Source organism: Protopterus annectens, chromosome 4.part0 (genome assembly GCF_019279795.1).
Source record: "Protopterus annectens isolate FY-2018-M chromosome 4.part0, PAN1.0, whole genome shotgun sequence".
Classification (NCBI taxonomy): domain Eukaryota; kingdom Metazoa; phylum Chordata; order Ceratodontiformes; family Protopteridae; genus Protopterus; species Protopterus annectens.
In genome coordinates, this window is record NC_056733.1 from 1,542,356,109 (window position 1) to 1,542,379,685 (window position 23,577).

The following is a 23,577-nucleotide window of genomic DNA, read 5'->3' on the forward strand; positions in this document are numbered from 1 at the left end:
GTATGAACCTATGAACCTATGAACCTATGAACAAAGGTGATAGGACTGATGTATTGAGAAACAGCTGATGTCCCTGCACAAGCCAGCATAACTGGAATGCCCCATACATATCTGTGAGTCAGAAGCAAGTAGTGTCCATAGCACACATGCACCCAGCTCACCCAACCACCACCCACAGGTACCTCTCCGGTCTTATCCCTGTTGTTGGGAAGGGGTACAATATGACCCCCACCTGTGCATGGCAATAGCGAAAGAATGCAGCATGCAGTGCAGGTGTCCCATGCAGGTGTGTCCCTAGCTGTAAGCAGCACCCTGCCAGCATCCACACCACCTGATCAATACTGATAGAAAGTATTGGCATGAACACCTAGCACACCTATCCTGTCACCCCAGGGGAATATATTGTATGGCAGTCTGGTACTGTAGGACTGACAGAATGCAATGGCCTGCTACAGCTGGCCTGCATCACTAACAAATGGCCTACAGGCATCTGCCAAAGGCCTGCATCTCACCCATACTGCCAATGTATGTTAATTCATGGACACCCAAATAACAACATAACACACTCCACATAACCCATATGCAAGGCCATGTGGACAAACCACAGTAACATATCCACCATGTCCCACTGCATGAACTGTGGACCAACACCAAAACACAGCTGTGATGAGGTGATAACTATAAGGAAAGTATCAGAGAATGTTTGTATAATGTACGGAAGAGGTCAGAATAATAAAGGGGGGGTGGGAGCATGGGCAGCATGGAATATGCAAACACAAATATGGGTGGTTACAAACCTGCCCATGCACCACGATAGGGGTAATGTCTTGACTTATAATACCTGACTCTGGGTAACCTGCGTGGATCTGTACAGCTGCAAGGTATTGCCACAGCAAGATTAGGTCAAGAAAAAAACCCTCTGCAAGTGGGACCAGGTGCAAAGCAGGAACTGGTACAAGTAGACAAAAAATGCCAGCACCAAATACAGTGAAAAGCACCAACCAAGACTAGTAAAGTAAATACATAAGTATTTTATTCACAAAATAATATTCATCCCAGACCGGTTTCAGCCAACAGGCTTTCCTCAGTGGGAATAAAAGTAGTTACTGATGTCAAGTGACACACATACATATATATCATAAACCATCCAATAAGATTCTTAACAAAATTCAAATTGTTTCCTGTAAGGAAAATAAAAAGAGAATGAAAAGTTATACAATAAAACAACATTATTAATGATAATATATGTAATTTAAATAGTAACCATAATTATTGATAACAGATGGAAATAAAAATAAAAATAAAACACATAACTTTACAACGGGTCATTCAAACCAGGTGAAAACAAAGCACCCAGTTTAATGATCCAATACTTTTCTTTTTTTTGTAAGGACAACCTTGTTTATTGGATCTGTCACCAAGAATCCTGTCAATAATGGTGAACTGGAATCTGGCTGAGTTGTGGTGTAGGCAATGTCTATATAGAGTGTTGGTCTGTCTCTCTCTTGGTTTGTATGTCACTAAAATGCTCAGACATACGCAGATGAAGTGGTCATGATGTCTGTCCAACACAGAAAGAGCCACATGTGCATGTTGCAAGATACACCACCCAGTCGCTTTTACAGTTACCAAAAAACACTGGTTTCAGGATTCACCTATGCCTGCACATAAATGCGTTCAGTATTGTCTTTTATGGCTTTTTTTGTTTCTTATGCTATAGGCATAATTTCATGGCGTAACATCAATACGGGGCTAGCTATGTGAATGAGTGGGTTTACTTCAAATTTTCATGGATGTGAAGTCCTTTTTGCTACAAACAATGTGTTCTGGTGTTTGACTGTAAAATTACACAAAACTGATTTTGTCTGTAACCTGTTTTTGAGAAACTCCATTTTCTTTCATGCTTCACTAGGCATATTGAAACGCCATGAATACGTCGACCTGGATTTATTTACTGGGAATCTAACTAACTTTAGACATTGCAACTACAAGTTATATGGCTCTAATAAACCAGGTATATGCCTTTGGGTGTATTCCAGCTTCCAGCTATTGATCACATAACTTTGGAGCTATATATGTATAAAACCGGGCATAAAAACATTGTGTTTTGAACAACTTTGACTACTGAAAAGATAAAACCTTTTTGTTCACCAGTGGGCTACTATTGCACTCAACATAAATGTTGAATGTTGTAATACATTTATAACAGTTTCCATTGTTATTTAGTTCATAGGAGTCGCAATTATAAGTATTACAATGAGTTGCATATTCATGTTATTAGAAGTGAATTTATATACTCACTGCAATTGTATGTTAAACCATTGTTTTAGAAAATTTAAATACAACAAGGATGTTGTTTTAATAGTTTGGTATTAATAGAGCTGGACTGAGTTTTGTTAAGCCGAACAAGCTACACCATTACATAGGGTTGGGCAACATTGTACACATCTTTGGTTGTCTTGTATTGTTTATCAATTTATTTCACTTTCATGTGATTATAAGTGAATCTATATGCTTTTGGTTATTGTATGGAAAAGTATTTTTTTACATTTAATAAGGAAGTTGTTTATTATGATTACAGTTAGGTATAAATTTAGCTGGATTGAGCTTTTTTAAGATGATTAGGCCACACTATCACAACATCAATACATTGTTGATTGCATAGTATTACGTACCATCATATTTAATTCTAAAACAAATAACATATGACCACTAAGGTTATCCCTCTTGTCTTGATGGGTCATTATACCTAAGAATCTAAATAAGAGACCAATTAAACATTTTCCTCTGAATGTGGAGTGGCACAAAGGCCTTCAGTGATTAGGAAGATGGTGTGTGTGTGACTCTGTAAAATACTACACATTTGCCCAGGACAACATATCTTTAGAGGGTTATTGGACCATGGATGCTATCATTGGTGTTACTTTTCAAGACAGTACATTGTCATACAAACACTTCGACTATATGATGTTCAGTCATTGGTACCTACAAGTGATTTTCTGAGTATTTTTGCCTGCGTATACTTAACAATTTTATTAGGATACTGTCTGGCTACTGGCATTTGAAGGGGGTTCTATTCTTTAGTTCCCTTTATGCCAGTTTGTGGCCAAAGCTCACTGGTTATAACTCATTTATATCTATTATTCATTAATATGATGTTTGGGAAGTGGCTGGATTGCCTCTCTGGTTTCTCGATTAATCTCTACTAATTGGATATATATTAACCTTAGTGGGTTATCAGGACAGTACTCTTGACAGCCTGTCGCATATACCTTTTATACAATATTTTGACACTTCCTATGTATTTTGACATGTGTACTTTGGTATCTGAATAGATCCAAATAACCAACAGCTTATTGTCATGGATCTGGAAACAATACTTCAGGGACTCTGTGCCGATAAAAATGATACTGGTGTTTTTGGTATATCTACCCAGAATAGGATTCCACAACAAACAGATCCAGTTGACGGCTGCAACATTGCTTTTCATAAACTCAGTAAAAGTATGAAAAGTTTGAGAACAAACATATGGCATTTGAGGCTTTTCAAGGCCTATTTGAATAAGGAAATAACCCCCAGGGGTCTGAGAATTAAGATCCAACCTTTAGTAAGTAAGATTGATGAAACTTTGACCAATGAATGGTTTCAGGCCCAACAACAGGCATTTATGAACTTTGTTCGAATCTTAAGTTCTTATTATGAACGAACCATTGAAACTAAAATTAAAGAGGTTGGTGACCTGTGTGGGGAAGTCAAAACTTATGAGGAACACTCACAATTCTTTATATTCCTTAACAAGCTGTCAAAAGAACTTCTTGTGTTTGAAAAACAAATCAAGGATAAAAAAATCAAAACCTTTAACAGGGATTTAACCGATTACCAGAGGGGAAGACCTTTTGACACTACTAAAAATGTCAGATTTATGGATACCAGACAGAACCCTGGTAGGAACAAAAAAAGACCCAGATCAATATTGAAGGGGTCCCACACATACAGCAGTACATCAGCGGATGACTCCTCCACTACAGACACTGAAGGGGCTAACACTATGGAATCTCTGGTTTCTAAAAAATTGAAAAATCAGACCCACCCTTTAAACGCATTAGGAGGAGGGGTGGGAGGAAACATAGAAAGTACAAAGAGAGATACAATTGAGGGCCTTTTACAAACATTGATGAGACAATACATTGTAACATTTTGAACATTTCTAAAACTGTTTTAACAGATGATCAAAAGAAACTTTTGAATAAAGATCTGAACTTTGTTCCTGGGTTTTTTGTGGATGAATCAGACATAGTGAATGATATTAATGACTTTTGTCACAGGATTAACCTTAAACTTTTCTTTGGGTCTAGATCAAAATCTAATGAGTTTACATTTCACAAATCCAATTTTGTACCACCCATGAACTGTAATGTAGCTGTTTTCCAACAGGCAGTACTCAGGTACATACATTTCAAGCTAGATCAGTTTGTCCCTTTGAAACACAATCTATCTACCAATGAACAACAAGCATTGCAACGACTTAGAGATAACAAAAACATTGTCGTTACCCAGGCTGACAAGGGTGGGGCCATAGTTATCATGGACACAGATTATTATCTGGGGGAGGGAAATGGACAGTTGTCTAACCCTTCCCATTACATGAAGATGCCTATTGACCCCACACCGAACTTCAAGTGGGAAATTGATGATTTCTTGGATCTGGCTGTCTCAGAGGGTATCATTTCTGATATGGTGAAGACACATATTACGGTTAATGATCCCCAAAAACAAACATTATATATTTTGCGCAAGATACACAAATGCCTTAGTAAACCCCCTGGAAGACCGATTTATTCAGGTATGGGTTCTTTGACTGAATCACTATCTGAGTTCCTTACATTGTATCTCAAACCACTGCTTGGCTTTATTCATGCCAGAATACAGGACACCACACAATTTTTACAAATAATTTCTGACAGTCAACTGGAACCTGACTGGCTACTATGCACCTTGGATGTCAAAGCCCTATACACCAATATACTATGCTGGGCTGGATTGGAAGCCCTTAATTTTTGGCTGGAAAAAGCCCAAATATATCCAGTGGGCTTCAACACAGTCTTCATTTGTATGGCAGAGCATTTCCTAAACAAAAATGTATTCCATTTTCAGGGTGAATGTTATTGGCAACTCAAAGGCACTGCTATGGGGGTGTCCTTTGCCCCCATATATACAGACCTCTTCATGGGATACATTGAGGAACATCTTATTTATGATCCCACACACAGCTTATATCTGGAGGAACTGGATATCTGGCATAGGTATCCGGATGATTGTTGGTTGGTTTGGCGTTCAGATGAGGAATATCTGGCAGAATTCGTATTGTATTCAAATCAGAACAAATGGGGCATAGAATTCACTTTAACTAGCAATCGGTCTGAGATCAACTTTTTGGATGTCACCATAACTCAGAATCCAGATGATACATTACAAAGCAAAACATTTCACAAATATCCCCAGTATAACAACCTACTACATGCAACCAGTATGCACCCCAACCACATAATTCGAAACATACCCAAATCTCAGTTCCTCAGGATTCGTAGAATCTGTTCCTCAGAAAATAAATATGAAGAATCCCAACAGGATCTGGTTAATAGGTTCAGAGCTACGGGATACAATGAGCTGAACATCCAGGGTGCTCGACAGGTTGCCTCCAACTTAACTAGAACCTCACTTCTCACATATTTGATAAAACCCATACTGAACAGGATGATTCCATTCGGTTCATCACAACATTTGGACAAAACATTAACTTAATTAGAAATTTTATGTCCAAGCATTGGAACTTTCTTACTGCCAATGATGAACTCACACCTTTGATTGGTGATGTATGGATATAGAAGAGGCAGGACACCTGGTTCCTTTTTTTCACATTTTAGAAGGGTAAGCTCGGATGGAGCTATACACCATCAACTAACTATGACAGGTGACAGATTATGGGGCACTTACAATTGTGGTCATTGTTCATCATGTTCATTTATTTTCACATCCAGTTTACCAGCAAAAACACTGACAGGATATATGACATAAATTTTTTTGGTAACTGTAACAGCGACTGGGTGGTGTATCTTGCAACATGCACATGTGGCTCTTTCTATGTTGGACAAACATCACAACCACTTTGTCTGCGTATGTCTGAGCATAGTAGTGACATACAAACCAAGAGAGAGACCAATGCTCTATATAGACATTGTCTACACCACAACTCAGCCAGATTCCAGTTCACCTATATTGACAGGATTCTTAGTGACAGATCCAATAAACAAGGTTGGCACTCAATCCTTACAAAAAAAGAAGTATTGGATCATTAAACTGGGTGCTTTGTTTTCACCTTGTTTGAATGACCATTTGTAAAGTTATGTGGTTTATTTTTATTTTTATTTCCATTTGTTATCAATAATTATGGTTACTATTTAAATTACATATATTATCACCAATAATGTTGTCTTATTGTATAACTTTTCATTCTCTTTTTATTTTCCATACAGGAAACAATTTGAATTTTGGGAAGAATCCTTTGGGAAGAAACCTATTGGATGGTTCATGTTATATATGTATGTGTGTCATTTGACATCAGTAACTACTTTTATTCCCACTGAGGAAAGCCTGTTGGCTGAAACTGAACTGGGATGTATATTATTTTGTGAATAAAATATTTATGTATTTACTTTACTAGTCTTGGTTGGTGCTTTTCACTGTATTTGGTGCTGGCATTTTTTGTCTACTTACAGCAAGATAAGGCCATACTGTCACGTCGATGGATGTACAAGTCTGGGATCCTCTGCCATCACTGTACCAAGGTGCTGAACTGGTTACACAGACCCAGTAGCAAGTGTCTGCAGCTCCCCCTCCAGAATGGCATAACTTTCCAGGAATATGTAGGCCTTTGACCACAATACTGGACACAGTTGCATTCACCTTGTGTTCCCCAGGACATCACTGCGAGCAAAAATGTCTACCTGACAGTACTTGAGGACATAAAACATCACAGTGCATAACAGTACACATGTCTGAATATCTCTGCTAACGCCAGTACCATGTAGCAGACACAGCACAGACACAATCACCTACAGTACCCACTATCCCTTGCACAGTTTGATCCCATATTGCTAACTGATATACATATACACTGCAAAAACAGTTTGCTAGCTGTAGGTGTAGAACACAAACGTCTGCACTGGAGTACAATCTACCTGGAATGGATCCACACATTCAATACAGAAGGGCATACTAGGCATGCTCACACACTTAAACAAATGAAGCCCGTGTCTGCCAACAACAGTGGACCATATATATCTGACAGTTGCAGATGTTAGTGTATACAGTCCTCAGTATGAACCAGTCATGCTTTGCACACACATTGAATAGGAATAGACACATATATCCAATGACAACACACTATAATATGCCAAACGTACACATACATAGATGTGTGGAAGAGAGTGACAGTGACAAAGAAACTTCTATCATGAGGCCTGTCCCATCCAGCACACCACCAAATGGCTACAACCACATGATGTGTGAATGTCACTCACTGTAGAAATTAGCCACTGGTATCCCTCAGCATCAAAGACTCTGTGGTGCTAGTGCTAACTGTGCAACATGACTGTACAAGGCAATAGTCATCTAGCAGTTGTATACACATACCTGTGGAATATAAACTTGTGTGTGCCTGAGTGTGGTGTGTCTACCTCTAGATTAATGGGTTATGGCCCATGCACACACAATGCCCTCCCCATAGCCCTACTATGGCAAGCCTTCCCCTTTGTGGAAGGAATAGCCTCGCAATCTCTGTGGCATATCTTATAACTGCATAATGCTGTAGTGTGATAAACTAGTTAGGTAGGAGTTGTAATCCCAGACATGACAATTTTGAGTGTGTGTATATGTGTGTGTGTGTGTGTGTGTGTCTGTCTGTCTGTCTGTCTGTCTGTCTGTCTATGTAGGCAGCAGTGTTTTTAAGGCTAGTCACACTCACTACAATTCAAATGCCCTACTCTGGCAAGCCTGCTGATGTCATTCACTTTGAAATACACCTTTGGGAAAGAAGTAGCCTTGTAATATCTGTGGTGCATCCTATAACTGTGTAATGCTGTAGTGTGATAAACTAGTTAGGTAGGAGTTCTAATCCCAGACATAGTAACTTGCACGCGAGTGTGTGTGTGTGTGTGTGTGTGTGTGTGTGTGTGTGTGTGTGTGTGTGAGTGTGAGAGAGTGTGTGTGTGTGTGTGTGTGTGTGTGTGTGTGTGTGTGTGTGTGTGTGTGTGTGTGTGTGCATGCGTGTCTCTGTCTGTGTAGAGAGCAATGCTTTTTAAGCTAGTCACACTCACTACAATTCAAATGCTCTACTTTGGCAAGCCTGCTGATGTCATTCACTTTCAAGTACACCTTTGGGAAAGCAGTAGCCCAGTAATCTCTGTGGCACGTCCTATAACTGCATAATGCAGTAATGTGATAAACTAGTTTGGTAGGCGTTCTAATCCCAGACATGGCAACTGTGTTTGTGTGCTTCTTTTTGTGTAGGGAGCAATGCTTTTTCGGCTATCACACTCAGTACAATTCAAATGCCCTACTTTAGCAAGTCTGCTGATGTCATTCACTTTGAAATACACCTTTGGGGAAAGAGTACTCAAGTAATCTCCATGGCATGTCCTATAACAGTGTAATGCTGTAGTGTGATATAACAGTGGTGTAGAGGTTCTATTCCCAGAGATGGCAAGTGTGGATGTTTGTGTATGTGTTTGCTTATCTGTGTGGGGTGCAATGCTTCTGAAGCCATTCACAGTCACTACAACCTCAATTGACCTACTTTGGCAAGCCTGCTGATGTTATTCCCAGTGAAATACACCATTGGGGAAGGAGTACTCCAGTAATCTCTGTGCTGTGTCCTATAACAGTGTAATGCTGTAGTGTGATATAGTAGTGTGGTAGGGGTTCTATTCCTAACCATGACAAGTGTGGATGTTTGTGTGTGTTTATTTGTCTGTCTAGGGTGCAATGCTTTTTAGGCCATTCACAGTCACTACAACCTCCATTGGCCTTCTTTGGCAATGCTGCTGATGTCATTACCAGTGAAACACACCTTTGGGGAAGGAGTAGTCCAGTAATCTCCATGTTGCATCCTATAACAGCGTAGTGTGGTAGGGGGTCTGTTCCCAGATATGGCAAGTGCAGATGTTTGTGTTTGTTTGCCTGTGTAGGGTGCATTGCTTTTGAGGCCATTCACAGTCACTACAACCTCCATTGACCTTCTTTGGCAAGCCTCCTGATGTCATTCCCAATGAAATACATCTTTGTGGAAGGAGTAGTCCAGTAATCTCTGTGGAACATCCTATAACTGTGTAATGCTGTAGTGTGATAAACTAGTTAGATAGGAGCTCTAATCCCAGACATGACAAGTGTGCGTGTGTCTGTGTTTGTCATTTGTATCCTGTGTGGAGGTGGCTGTGAGTGTGTAACAACTGGACTCATTGTGGAGCGGGTTTGGCAAATTTCCTATATGGTGGCCCTATTATGTGTCACAATGTCCACCTTACAAGGATAACAGATGTCAAATAGCCAAGAGGCTGGGGTGCCAATCCATACCCCTACATGTGACATCAAGGCCTGCAGAACAAAGTAAGCAACCCTTGTATTACTCAGGGAACACACTCAGCCCATGTATCATAAACAAACACACTTGCCTAGGCAACAACCGCTATATTGGTAGTACCCTGCATATTGACCACAGATAGTAATCATGGTGTGATTGCAGTGGACTACATAGGGCATGGCACCCTGTCCATCAGTACAATAGGCACGTAATTGCAGACAGCGTGCCTTCACTATGTTCCCCACTAGACACCTGCAACAACTGTGGTGCCATCAAATATCACCCACAAAGGACATACCATGCCTTAAACACATGCCCTATTTGGACAGATGCCACTGACACCAGGGAATACCTGTATCATGCTATCAATGTAAGTGCAGGATCATCCTGGTGTCCATTACCAGTTCCCACCACATGAGGCCAGGACTGGCACATCTGATGATAATCTGTGTACACAACATGAGCCAGAAACCCCAGGTACAGTTCCACATGTCAGTGTACATGCATGTGAGATGTGTGCACATCCCAGACACAGTCCATGTCATGGACTATAAAACATATACAAAGCAAGCATTGCACAGCACTGGCCACACACAATAGTAACCCAGGTGACTGGATGGTGAATGTAATACCCACCGGTGAGGGCTAATCCAGACACTACACCCCTGAGCCTCACTGCAGACCATTGTCATGTGGCTTGATGCCAAGGTATACCCTTCACCTAGCCTTGTATAGCCTTCTGGCACAGTCAACCATTACACACTCGTGAAGCAATGCACTCATGCATGTCAGTACTGGCACCCTGTGTCTGTGTATGTGGTGTATGATGCTTTTAACCATATTCACACTCACCTCAAGTCCCAGTGGCCTACTGAAGCATGTTGTCTGATGTCAGACACCTCCACATACCCTTTGCCCATATAACCTCCTGATAACCCCTGTGGTGCATGTGATACCTGCACATTACTGTATTGTGGCAAACTAACTAGTTATGAAGTCTATCCCTGACCCTGCCAAGTGTGTCTGTGTGTGTGAGTCCCTGAGAGAGTGTGGCTGTGTTGACGCTGACACCTGTTCATGTGGACAGGCATGTGTACTACACCTACCATATTACTACTATATCACTGTTGCAGCTGTCACTCACCATCACATATACCTTTGGACAGATCCCCAACATGAAAGCTATGTGGCACATGCAATAACTGCATAGACATGTAATAGCAATACATAGTCAGGGGTTTAAACCCCCATACTGGTAGGTGTGTGACACAAACATGCTTAGATTTTACTCTCCCACCCCCTCCCTGTCATACTTTGTCTCTGTCTGTCTCTCTCACTCCCTCTCTGGTGGATGTGGAGAAGTACACCTGCTTTTCTTAGGCAGCAGTTTGTGTTTTCTAAGTGATGCTCATGATCAGCTGATGGCTTCTGCATGAATTGCAGTCCTACTCTAGCTGAACAGCTGTGGTTACATTCCCATAGCCAATTGCATGGAAACACACTCCAATATCTAGGAATATCATGTTGGTGTTGGGCCTTTTCATTCACTGTCAGCAGGACCTAGATCTGGTGTTTGGCAAACAGCATCACAGATGGTTTTGGGATTTACCTCTAACAACATACACTATGGAAACAGGCCAACAGACAGGATAGGGATATGCCAGACATGACTACAGAATGTAAGTGTTGCTCTTCTGCATTTGCAGTAATGTCAGTTTAAGAGGGTATGTGTGGATATGGCTGGTCTACATGATTTAATACCTGTCATAACAGTGTTATGGTTTTGAGGAAACTCCCATCTGTAGGGTCATTTGCAGACTGAGCAGTGTGTGGAACCTTTTGTATCTTGTGTTACTCACAGAACACCTATCTGAGAACTGCAGAAGCATAGTGTGAGGATTGCAGTCAGTACATGGTGACAGCCATGAGAGTTACTGACTTCATATCAATGGGTAGTATATTAATGTTAATTAATTTTTTAGAGATATTGATTTTCATATGTATGAATTTTAGCAGCACGTAGGTTATAATATATTATGTTGACATAATTCATATTAAGGATGATGAACGCATTAAATGCTAGAGTACAACATATCAAAGATATATTTATGAGTAAGTAATCTTTATGGAAGTATATTGAGCATTTATTTATTTATATTTATATTCATACATATCTGTATATATTATGGACGTATTTGCACTTTGTATTCACAATATACAAATGGCTCGCTATGCATTATGATTTATTAGTTTAGTTGGTTTTAGGTTAATATATTTACGTTGATGAAATTTTTTATTTTGACTGCTGAATATATATATAGCCTAAATCATATGTTTTTTATATATATATATAAAGTTGATGACAGTATGCCATCTAGATGAATGTAGTCACAGTTAAAGGTTTTACTTTTTACCTTTCATATGAGATTTTTATTGTATAGTATATAGCTGCAAATGTTACTATGTTTCTTGCTTTTCTGTTTGAATCATCTAAATGATGATGATTTAAGAAACAATCAGTTTGGCATTTTTGCCACGAAAATTAAGAAATTATTATCATGGCTATTTTGTAATGATGAATATTTCAAAATAATGTTAATGCTGAAGAGAGCTAGTTTTGTTGCCTCCAGCGACGGTATTTCTTTAATAGCTTGAATGCGTTTGGAGAGGGATTACGTCACATGTATCTATATATACTAGTTAATTAGTATGTTTGAATTTTAACAGTCTGATGAAGCTTTTGTGAAAGTGCTTACTGTGTGTGCACGAATTAAAGCCCAGTTTACTTTTACTCTGCTTGAATTTTGGATTATTTGTCTCGTGAAAGATTTTTTACTATCTTTATGCCCTGGTTGCCTCTCTGCCTGACTATTTGGATTTATATATATATATATATATATATATATATATATATATATATATATATATATATATATATATATATATGTATATATATATATACATACATACATACAAAGAGATCTACAAATGGCCATATATATCATGCACTATACAGATGTATAGACAGGCATATGTATGAATATACATGTGTATGTACATGTAGACATATATCAACATATGTATATGTATATATCCATATTCCTGTTATGTGTAAACATCATGGTTGTATCTACCTTCCCAGATGTATGTCACCGTATGTATCCAATATGTGTACATTTTGATATAACAACATATGTGATGCAACAGAAATATCAATAACAAGTACTACACAATTGTGGACATCAAAGCAATTGTTCAATACTATTCAAAATGTATAGTGACAGATATATTGGAAAAACAACAACTGTCTTCACAATGGTCATGGTGTAGTGGTTAACTGTTGTGACTGTAGTGTACAGGGTCCTGGGTTCAAGACATGTAAGGGCTGAGTATTTTGTTGCTGGGCAGAACAAAGGCTGTTGGATACAGAGTGGTTAAGGCAGTTTTGAGCAGCTTTAAATGTGTTTATGTGGGTTTGTGGGAAGCTAAGTGGTGCTAAGCTACCATTAACCATACGAGCACTTACACAGTGTAGGCTTTGCTCACCAGTGCACAAATCTGCTTAGCTGTTACATTGCAGTAATGCTGACACCTGCTAAGTATGGCTTAGCCCTGGTAACCAGTGCTCACCACCCTGCCTGATAACATAGCAGGGTAATGACATCTGTAATAAGTGTATGTAATGGCATGTACAATACATGCATCTATGTGCTGTCATTACAGTGGCAAGGTGTGTGAGTGTCATGTTTGAGACACACTAGTATATAAGACTGTACAGCATTGTTATCTTTGTGAATGTGTTACATACAGGGGTAGTAACCCAGGGTACATGCTGTCACACTGGCATGTAGTGTATCATGGCAGTACTACTGTTGACAGTGCTTTCCCAGGCAAGAGTAGAGTGCTAAATGTAGTACCGATAACAAGAATACCTGCAGGCATAGCTGGACTCTGAGACCTCACTGTCAAGTTCCTGGTGTGTGAGTTGTGTCACAGTATATATCCCCTGCTGGATAATGGTCTGACATGTGGAATGAAACTGTAGACTACCATCTGTACATCACATGTCAGTGAGAGCTTCCAACATGTAGTAATGGCATACATATTGTTGGCAAACATCTATCTGTCGACACATTCATCCTACTGCATAGCTACTTGCCAAGCTGTCAGTCCCTGAACAGATGTGCACATGGCAGGTATCCAGGTTGGATACATACAGGCATCATATGCTTGATTAACACTGGCATGTCTGCCCAGCTGTGTAATAACTGGCACATATAGGGGACCACACCCTGTGCGCATCACATGCCATGGGTACCTCTACTACTCTACCACAGTCAACAGAACATGCTTGGGTACAGGTCTCCATTACAGACACTAACCACATGTTGTAATACATGTTGCATATGTGTCAACTGGATCACTTCAGTGACCATTTGCAGGAGGCACCTAGCGGATTGGCTGATGCATGTCACTCTCACCCTGATGGTCACCACAGTGGTGTATGTTGATAGATTGCCTGCTGGCACATGGCAGGTGGCATAATACCACTGTACACACATCTCCTACACAACCCATCTCTCCAAGGACAATAGCCAGGCACACAACTATGACCAACTGCAGCTATGCACCACGGTACTGACACATGTATACGTGTGCATTACTGAGGATAGCAGTGTCTTTGTGTTAATACACCTGTAGTTGGGAATTCCATGAAGGCTTTCACAACCACCGCAAAACCCATTGCCATAGTCAGATGTGGCTGCTGCTGTATCGAACATTACATTTACCCTGTTATGATCCTCTCCCTTACGGCTACATGAGCCTTGCAGTACCAGCACAACAGTGTTGTACAAATGGGTTGATAGGCATGGGATACCCACTGAGTTCTGGCAAGTGCGTGTATGTGTGCATGTCTGCATATCTGTAGGGTACAGCATTCTGAGGCCACATACTCTTATTATAATATGCGTTGCCACACAGTAGTATGGATAGTGTTGTTGCTGCCCATAGGTGAGGCATGACAATGCAACACCCTACTATGCCTGTGGCATGTGCATTAGATGCATATCCGTGTAGTACCACTTTTGGGATATACAATGGGTTGTATAGTAGTCATGGCCAATGTGTGATGGTGGGTGTGTCAGAGTGTCATCATGGGTTCCAGTGAGTACAATATCCACTGTGGGATGTGGGTGCTATGTACACTGTCATTACACCATGGTACACCCGGTATATGTCCCATGTAGCACTTTATGGTGACCACTGTCACCATCAACCATACAGTTAACTGATACCACAATCCAGCCCAGTTATGCATGTGCTGTGTGCAGCCTACCTGTAACACATTGGACACATGGACAAGTTAGTTAGCACCGATAGGCCCAGGTCTCTCGGATGTGTGTCTGCCTGTTATGTGTCTGTTAATGTGTATATGATAGTATGTCACACTATGTATTGTCCATATACAACCATTACATCCCCCATTACCATACTGTACGTACATGTCTGGGGATGTTCTGCATGTAACATGTATCCTGGAACACACCTCACCCTAAATTCTATGTGGTGTGTGCAATGAAAGCCACACAGTTCAGTAGCACTACATACCCTACCACCTGTGGGGAAAACAAGAAACGCACTTTAAGACCTGTACAGCATTGCATAACAGTGCACACACACACACACACACACACACACACACACACACACACACACACACACACACACACACACACACATACATTCCACCTTAATCCCTACCTGTCCGTGATTTTACAGACAGCCCCACATTTATTCCCATAAGTCCCCCATCCTGCATCACACTTGGTAGCATACACTCATTAATACCACTCATTAATGAATCATTCCTCTTAATGCCTAGATGAGTGATCACAGCTTAAGACCTGTTACTCCATTACCTCCTTGACCTTAGTGGAGTAGGTTTTACATGGCCTCACTGCTGTCATTCAGTGTTCACCCTGTGTATGTCCAGACATCGTGAGCATGGCCCCTGTATGTGAGGGGCTACTACGTTCACTCCATAATGTCACACACTGGTGTGTCATGTGTAAGTATTGCTCAATACATGCCAGATATGCTGCTCAATCAACCTATCATGTGACAACTGTAATATATGGATACACTACCTGGTGTTGTCTAGTAATTCCCCAATGCATCTGTAGTGCTGCATATGGGGGTTGTCGTTTACCTCTCTACTGAATGCAATACTAATGGTATACCTGGTGTCTACTTTCCTTCCCAGTGCATGTTCCATGCTACAGACCTTATTATACTATCAGCTGTCATGTGATTACATATCAAAGTATTCCTGGTGTGTCATGTGTCAGTCCATGTCCATGTACTGCACGATCCCAAAGGGAAGTACTGCTGTATGAACAACCCCACAATCACACATGTGCATACATGGAATCCCACACAGACACACACACATGCACACACACATCCTACATGCATTAACCTCCCTCCACTCCACCAGATTGAACCTACGGACAAAATAACCACCTACCCACACACACATACACACATACAGGTGTGGCTGCACAAAGATAGTGCGCACAATCCTCCCATTACACATCTGTCAACATGAATAACATATGGTACACAACAGCATGCAGTGCGGCTATAGTGAATCCATGCTAGCAGCAGCATATATATGTGTGATGTATGGGCTGTGTTAGTAGGTGATGCCCCTTCCCCTGGAAAAGACTGAACCCATGTACACACTATTGCTGTGCACCTGTGTTGCACACTGCCATGTACTGTGCACCAAACCTCACAGGTGTACAACCCATTTCTGAATGCGTAGTACTGTGTCAGTTATGTCTGCTCTAATACTCACAGCCCCTATGATTTTCAGCAACATATACCTGGGATGATATGTGAATGGATGTAATTTGTGAATGCCTGATGTCTGATTTACAGATCTCAACATCAGTGGACCATGTATGTCCAATCCAATACTATTACGCTGACAACCATTAGACCATACCATGGCTATGGGAAGTGTACACACCCTTATTGATATGACGCACCCTTCTTTGATCTGCTATGGGACCACATCACCACATATATTAACAGTACATGAGCCTGATATGTGACATATGTCCTGTACATTCACATACAGTGTCTATGAAATGTGTTAGGTGTGCAGATGCTGACCGCAATGCATACACTCTATGTGTGAATATGTGTGCATGCCCTTATCATGACAGTTTGTTGCACCTGTTGTTATGTGTACGACAGCAGTCACCATTCCTGGCAGGGGTATACTAGCATGGGCCATCTGCATTTGCCAGTGTATGGTCAGTCTCCCTACACTTGTCTCCAACTCTGAATGACTGCAAGGTCTATTCATCTGCACATCCCTTGATGTTCACACACTGCCGTAACTATTGCTGTGGGAGTAGGATTACGTCTGCCACAGTTCTTGAACCTGACTGTGTGCAGATACAGCCATTCTTAGCATCTTTAGGATCCCTGCTGCAGTGCACTGGTGTGTCATGCTGACACACCCACCACACCTTCAGCCTTTTTGCAGTTGATTTACAAGTATGGCCTAGACATGTGTGTCAGTTTTCAGTGTACCATACACTGAACACCATGTGTTACAGCCTAGTCTCAGCTAATAATGTGGACCACAGTAATATGTTATGCCATAGTGTAGGTCTGTAACAGTAATACTGGTATATACATTGTTTTTGCACTGTATAAGGGTGATGTTTCACACATGTCCCTACTGTAGGCCATGTGTCCCACCATTATGATAATCCCTGTGGACACATTTTTTGAATGACAGGATGTTAGTTATCTTGCAAATGTCTGACATACCCTTCCAATACCCTATCATGGTCACCACTGTATTGCTGTGCATCTAACAGCAAGAATACTTGAACATGTACAGCATGCCCGGTGTATTGGCAAGCATCAACATAAACCATACTCACCAGCTACAGGCTGCTGCCTTGGTGGTACACCAGAGGGACCTACATAAGAGTGTGAGAGATGCAATGTCGGTGGCCACAGCTGTGGCATTGCTACAGGGTGGGTGCAGCATTACAGTACATCAACACTACAAGTCCACAATACTACCACTTATGCACACTGTTTATTACTACTATGCAGCAACAAACTATATATATGACATGTCAGATATGCATGATCTACTTCTACAGATGCGGATGCATACTTAACATTGGTCTACTGATGTGCCCTGTGGCCTTACCTGCATGGTCCACAGCTGGTGTATGGGTAGCACCCACCTACACAATGGTGTCTGCCAGTTGTTAGGTGTGCGGAAGGGCAGGTGCCACGAGGCTGGCGAGGAGCTCCTCAACATGTGTCGGGGGGGTGGATGGTATGACTCCCGCCATTGCAAGGTGATCCCCAGGACTGCAGCAGCATGCCAACGGGCATTGCAAAGCAGGTCAGAACAATGATGCCGAACCCGCTCATAACTGCGGTTATGCAGGCCGACATCACTGACTCTATGGACTAGATCGTTCCACAGGGTTGCCACTCCTGCTGCTCATGGGCGGCCCTGCCAAACAGGACAGGGTAGTGCTGGATAAGGTAGTTCAGCATAACATTGTTTTCTGCACTGAGTATGCAGGTAGGCAGTCATGGGACATCTTGCCTGAAAGACATACCGATGGAAACAGGTCTGAGCAACACATACAGCAAGGTTACCATAGTTCTTAATACACATATTTGTCACCCCCACCATATCAGTGACAACAAACTGTTCAGACAACTCAATATGTATATCTACAGCCTACCTACCAGTGTGTCATATATTGTATTGCACCACACTTTGTGCTATGTGTTTGTAGCCCTGTTCCCTGTGTGGACATTATCATTGCTGGCCTGTAACAGACTATTTCACCTGCATGCCATTGTCAGGGCCACTATGGTTCCATAGATGCATGTGGTATGCTTGCTATGTGATTGCTGCACATCTGACATTCTGTGTTATTGGGGTTATCTGTGCATGCTGTTGGACAAGTTCTTGGATTGTGTAGATGATTACTACCCACATATGTTCTATAACAGTGACACAATAGCATGTTTAGGGAATAGTTGCCAGCAGAACCACCTCTACAACCTCATCTGGCCATGTTACCAGGCCCACATCACATGTGGGACCCACCCTGGGGCCTCCTCATCCACTGGTCCCGCACTACCGTCAGGTGGAACCACCTCAGGGGATGTTGTCCCCCCGGGGGCACACACAGACATGATCCTGTCACCCAAGGTTAGGTCCAGGGTCTGTTAAATAGGGGGCACCACAGACACTTATGGGATGTGCTATATCACCTTCAGGCATCCAGTACACATTCACAGGGTACACATGCTCCTCCTGCTCAGCCACCATGCCAGGCACCATCAGGGCCATGGACTGCTGTTTTGAGTAGCAATGAGTGGGAGGCTTGTTTACATTGTTTCCATATGGGGCCCCATGGGGCTTCCACATCGCAGACCACACACACACCATCCAGGGTGTTTACCCACCACATGTGTCATATACCACCCCTGTAGGCTGTCCTCTATATCTACCAACATGGACCACCTCCACAAATATACCTGCTATCCTTCCCCATATTCCCATTCCATACTTCATAGACAAGGGCAATGTGATCCCAACAAGGGGTTCACATGTGACGTACCCATCCATGTTGCACACACTTACAGCTGTATATAGCTGCATATATTGCTATGTGTGCTGTTCCTTCACACATAGCATGCGGCACTGGTAGTAATATCGCAGGCATGTATTTACATACATATGTGTGTGTGCGTGTGTTTGTATATATGTAGACATACATATATATATATATATATATATATATATATATATATATATATAGGGTGATGTACAAGAGTGGAGGAAGATGCACACAGGCGGATTATATCCTATGTAGAAGGGCCAGTCTGAAGGAGATTGGAGACTGTAAAGTGGTGGCAGGGAAAATGTAGTTAAGCAGCAAAGAATGGTGGTCTGTAGGATGACGTTGGTGATCAAGAAGAGGAGGAGGAGTGTGAAAGCAGTGCCAAGGATTAAATGGTGGAAGTTAAAAAAGGGTGATTGTGAAGTGGAGTTTAGGGAAGAGTTAAGACAGGCACTGAGAGGCAGTGGAGAGTTACCGAATAGCTGGGTAACTACAGCAGAACTAGTAAGGGGGACTGCTAGAAAGGTGCTTGGTGTGACATCTGGACAGAGGAAGGAGGACAAGGAGACCTGGTGGTGGAATGAAGAAGTACAGGAGAGTATACAGAGGAAGAGGCTGGCAAAGAAGAAGTGGGATTGTCAAAGAGATGAAGAAAGTAGACATGAGTATAAGGAGATGAGGCACATGGTAAAGAGAGAGGTGGTGAAAGCTAAGGATAAGGCGTATGGAGAGTTGTATGAGAGATTGGACACTAAAGAAGGAGAAAAGGAGCTATACCAATTGGCTAGACAGAGGGACAGAGCTGGGAAAGATGTGCAGCAAGTAAGGGTGATAAAGGATAGTGAGGGAAAGGTACTCACAAGAGAGGAGAGTGTATTGAGTAGATGGAAAGAGTATTTTGAGAGGCTGATGAATGAAGAGAATGAGAGAGAGAGAAGGTTGGATGATGTGGGGATAGTGAATCAGGAAGTGAAACAGATTAGCAAGGAGCAAGTAAGGACAGCTATGAAGAGGATGAAGAATGGAAAGGCTGTTGGCCCAGATGACATCCCAATGGAAGCATGGAGGTGCTTAGGAGAAATGGCAGTGGAATTTTTAACTAGATTGTTTAATGAAATTTTGGAAAGTCAGAGGATGCCTGAGGAGTGGAGAAAAAGTGTTTTGGTACCTATCTTTAAGAATAAGGGTGATGTGCAGAGCTGCAGTAACTACAGAGGGATAAAATTGATCAGTCAAAGCTTGAAGTTATGGGAGAGAGTAGTAGAAGCTAGGCTAAAAAGGGAGGTGATGATTACTTATCAGCAGTATGGTTTCATGCCAGGAAAGAGCACTACAGATGCGATGTTTGCTCTGAGAGTGTTATTGGAGAAATATAGAGAAGGTCAGAAGGAGTTGCATTGTGTCTTTGTAGACTTGGAGAACACATATGACAGGGTGCCTTGAGAAGAGTTGTGGTATTGTATGAGGAAGTCGGGAGTGGCAGAGAAGTATGTAAGAGTGGTACAGGATATGTACGAGGGTAGTGTGACAGTGGTGAGGACTGCAGTGGGAGTGACAGATCTGTTTAAGGTGGAAGTGGGATTACATCAAGGATCAGCTATGAGTCCTTTGCTATTTGCAGTGGTGATGGACAGGTTGACAGATGAGATCTGACAGGAGGCCCCGTGGACTATGATGTTTGCAGATGACATTGTAATCTGTAGTGAGAGTAGGAATCAGGTTGAGAAGACTCTGGAGAGGTGGAGATATGCTCTAGAGAGCAGAGGAATGAAGGTCAGCAGGGCTAAGACAGAATATATGTGTGTAAAGGAGAGGGAGGGTAGAGGAATGGTGAGGATGCAGGGAATAGAGTTGGTAAAGGTGGACGAGTTCAAGTACTTGGGATCAACAGTTCAGAGTAATGGTGAGTGTGGAAGAGAGGTGAAGAAGAGAGTACAGGCAGGGTGGAATGGGTGGAGAAGAGTGTCAGGAGTGATTTGTGACAGGCGGGTACCATTAAGAGTGAAAGGGAAGGTCTACAAGACAGTAGTGAGAACAGCTATGTTATATGGGTTGGAGACATTGGCATTGACAAAAAGGCAGGAGTCAGAGCTGGGGTGTAGCAGAGTTAAAGATGTTAAAATTTGCACTCGGTGTGACTAGGATGGATAGGATTAGTAATCAGTATATTAGAGGGTCAGCTCATGTTGGACAGTTTGGAGACAAAGCAAGAGACACGAAATTGCGTTGGTTTGGACATGTGCTCAGCAGGGATGATGAGTATATTGGGAAAAAGATGCTAAGGATGGAGCTGCCAGGTAAGAGGAAAAGAGGAAGGCCTAAGATAAGGTTTATGGACGTGGTGAGAGAGGACATGGAGGCGGTTGGTGTGACAGAGCAAGATGCAGAGGAGAGGAAGAAATGAAAAGAAATATTCCGCTGTGGCGATCCCTAACAGGAAAAGCCGAAAGATGATGATGATGACATATATATATATATATATATATATATATATATATATATATATATATATATGTAGATATATATATATATATATATATATATATATGTAGATATATATTATGTTGTATATGTATGTTTATGTATATGTCTACATATGGGTATCTGTATATCTGTAGACATACATGTATATATATATATATATATATATATATATATATATATATATATATATATATATATTACATTCAGATATCAAGTCCACAATCTTTAACTCTCCTTCCTGCACAGCTGCACTGTTCTGCCTTGCTACAACACAGACAGGTGCCACATATGGACACAGCCTAACATTAGGGGAGTATATATAGGGCCTGATTGCAGGTAAGCCTATTACACACCTATGGAATTTCAGCATGCTACAATACATGTTAACCTGAGTGTTGTGCAGGTGGTGGGCTGTAGAACCCACATGTCCATCATTATGGCATTACTTCCACCACCAGCTACTGGCCACAGTAATATACATACTTTCCATTACACAACACACACTATATTGCCTTACATCTTGTCAGTCAGTGCTGCTCTACACAGTTGACGGGTATGGCCCACTACCCACAGGGACAGACTTTAATGTCCATAGCAGTTGTTCAGCTGAAGATCATTACAACAGCAACACCTGATGGCACATGTATAGCATTCCACATCATCTACCCCAGTATTATGGACCAAGTACTACAGTCAATTACATGCATATATACTTCACATACCTGTTGTGGGGATGAGGTCTGTTGTGGATAGTGTCCTTGTAGGAGATTTTTTTCTCTCCTTAGCTATGACCTTAGCCTGCTTCCTTTGTTTGTATTTTTGGTGTCGTTGTGGTTCTAGATCTGTTTTCTGTTTTCTCTTTCTCTTTCACTCTCTCCATCTCCAGTAAATGGATTGATCTGCTTGGGATAGATTGCAACATGGCTTTTGTGGGTGATGCACATGATCAGGTGATGGCCTCTGCACCAGTCGGTGTCCTCCACTTGCTACCTGCATGCAGCCTGCTGTGTAGTACTTCCAATTACCACTGTCATGGCAACCCACTACTATAAATCGCTACTTCATGTGGGCGTGGTCCCTTTTCCTATCCTATATGGTGGAATCCTTCCTGTGTGTGGGCAGCAGTGTTACAGACAGCAGGTAGCAATACCTCTTAGAAGAGAACTTGCACACTCAGGCCAGCTACATATTTGCATGAGGTTCCAGAACTACAAACAGAGCATAAGTATTGTTGCTGTATGCATTGTATAGCACCAGTGTTACAGGGTCTGTGTGTACATACTAGTTTAACATGACTGCAGTCTGACTGCATAGCTCTCAATGGTGTGCCTATCCACTTGATGGCCAAAGGTGTGTGTGTTATGTTTTGCCTGTCCACCACACAGGTCTTGTGTCAGATATATCATTGGCTGTGTGTGTGTTGAGTGCTCTCAGTACATGGCTACATCCATTTGTGTTTCTGACATCATATTCCTTACTAAGGGTATGTTGCAGACTATCCTGTAACACCAGCGACTTGCTTAGTGTATGACAGCTCTATTTCACATATGGGCCTGTGTTCCAGCCTGTGTCCTCCACATACATACCAGGCTTTGTCCATATGACATGCTGTCAGGGGTTGTTATGTAGTGGCCTATGAGTATGTCATGCTGCCATTCCTGCCATCATTCCACTGCTGTTGTGGCCCCCACACATATTGTGGGGTTGGGTCCATATATGTGTGGGCTTCATCTGCACAATACATGTGTGCCTTTATGCAGTCCAGAG